Source organism: Siphateles boraxobius, unplaced genomic scaffold, assembly GCF_051911475.1.
Source record: "Siphateles boraxobius isolate OS27281-9 unplaced genomic scaffold, OSU_SipBor_1 269, whole genome shotgun sequence".
Lineage (NCBI taxonomy): Eukaryota > Metazoa > Chordata > Actinopteri > Cypriniformes > Leuciscidae > Siphateles > Siphateles boraxobius.
In genome coordinates, this window is record NW_027508886.1 from 389,545 (window position 1) to 392,179 (window position 2,635).

Here is a 2,635-nt window from a genome sequence, read left to right on the forward strand (position 1 = left end):
TTTGAATTGCCTTGTGTACAAATTGTAAATAGTGTGATGAACATATTAATAAGAAAATCAATAACACTTCTTGGTACAATCTTGCTGGTATCATGCCATGCTTAAATCGTTTTGTTTTGTTTAGCTTTTGTGGCAGAGATTACTAAGAAACACCAAATATAACATAAAGGCGTTTATGACAATTCATAATAATATGATCATCAAACAGATCTAAAACTTAAAATGGTATATCAAATCGTTTTGGTATATCTTTTATAACATAGTTGAGAATCATTTGTTGAAACAAAAAAACACTTGTTTTTGCCTATTCATGTCTTTTTAAATATGTATAACATAGTATTTAAAAAGATAACATAAATATGTATACTGGTGTATAACATAGTATAGTATAACATATATGAATTAAACTTTTTTTTTAAAAGGTTTTAGTAAAAATCTTCTTGTGCTCAAAATAATGTAATGAATGACACAAAAAAATACTAAATTAACAACAACAACAAAAAATGGTTTAAGGAGGATATAGCTTAATTAGCGGTCGGCTAATTATCTTGACAGTAGTGGCATGTTTTTTACTGTATATCATGGTAAAGTTGCAGGTTCACATGTACAGAGGAAAACGTGTGCTATTACACGCTAGCTAGCTTTATTGGCATGTTTAATTGTCTAAAAACAAACACTGTTTATGAATAAATAATGATCGATTATACAGTCGTGAAGAATAGACTTACCTGTTGCAAAGATGACGATAATTACTACTGATGACGACTACTTCCTGCTCAGCTACTGTTCGGACGCTCTCGCTTACTGCTCCGCGCTTTGCTCTATCGCTTTTATATTTCTATAATTTATCTCCTTTTATCACCTAATTTTAACTTCAGCAAATCAGCACAGTGCTCAAACGCTTGGATTACTACAAAAAAAAACAGAATTATTTTATTCGACCAGCCTCCCACTGAAAGCTTACATTCCGGGGAAGAAAAAACACAACTGCCTACATTCATAAGGATAAGAAAATGCCTCCTCTGGAATCTACTTGCTGCTCCAACTGCCACAGACTTTTACAAAGGATTGCAATTCTTGAAACAAAGTTAATTGCGGGACCACCAAACCAGACGGAACACACAACAGAGCTTCGTCATGGACGTCCTCAGCATACAGCCGGTGAGTCCTATGAATCTAGTGCTTCTCGACAGGCCATACTGAGTGTAGAGAAACAAGCCGATCGTTTTACTAATCGATGGCACAAACAGGGTGCGAGACCCAAAGGCACTCGAGACATCAGATTGTCACGAGCATCACATATTACTGCAGTAGCATCCTCTACCCCAGATACGGCACTGACAAGGACTGCAAACACTGGTCTCCTACCACCGCCTATACATCTTGAGAACAGATTTGAAGTATTAATGAATGAGGAATCCCCAAATTTGATGAATGTGATCGCACACAGACAGAATCAGCCAGTAGCTAACACTGATGCTAACTGGGGCTCAAGGTCGAGCAGACAGCGGCACTCAGCTCACAGTGCAGCCGAGCCCAGGACTCTGATAGTGGGCGACTCCGTAATCAGAAACATTAATAGCAGGGATACAACAACGTGCTGCCTTCCACAAGCAACAACTTCTGATGTAAACAGGGAACTTCAGAACATTCTGATGAAACATAAGACTGCAAATCGACTCATCATTCATGTGGGGAAGAATGATATTCATAAAGAGCAGTCGGAACTTCTTAAAAAGGATTTCAATGAACTTTTTGAAACACTTAAAAGACTGAAAGTTCAAACATTCATCAGTGGACCACTCCCAGCAAGAGGAACAAACAGGTTTTCACGGTTGCTTGGGCTTAATACATGGCTGCAAAAAACCTGCAATATAAAAGGAGTGAACTTTATTGACAACTTCAATCTTTTCTGGAGTCAGAGGCAACTGTTTCAACAGGATGGCCACCACCCAACCAAACTTGGTTCAAGAGTGCTAAAGGACAATATCTACTTCTCCCTCCGTCATCCTTCTGCAATGTGTGCCAATCCACTCAACCTGAATGGCACACACACACCTGGATACAGTATGAATGACCACAGGATTTCACTTCAGCACCTGAATGGACATGCGGTTGACACATCACACAAGGACAGTGATAACACCACTCAGCCACAACAACCTCTGCTCACGGACACAATCTCAGCTGAGCCCTGCCCACAGAGCTCACCACAGACAGACTGTGACATACCAGCACTGCTCCAAGATACAGCACCCATAGACGACTTTCTGGAAAACAGCCAGGGAAACCAGGACAGCATATTACAGCCTCCAATAACACCAGAGCAAAAATCCCTCTCACCGGAAACATTATCACTCTCTCCAGCATCTCCACTTCTGTGCTTCTCAGAGAAAATGGAACAACTGGTGCATGCTGGAACTAGACTATCCCACTCTTTTGCTGCGAGCCCCCAGATACCAACCAAAAAACGCCAGGCCCCACAACCACCAAAGCCTGCGGGCCCAGCTCGCCCTCCCCCTCCCCCTCCCCCTCCCCCTCCTCCTCCTCCTCCCCCTCCTCCTGTGAGAGCTCTTCGGCCTCTGCCACAGTGCCAGGGCCCACACCCTCCTCCAGCGGCTCGAGGTGAACCAAA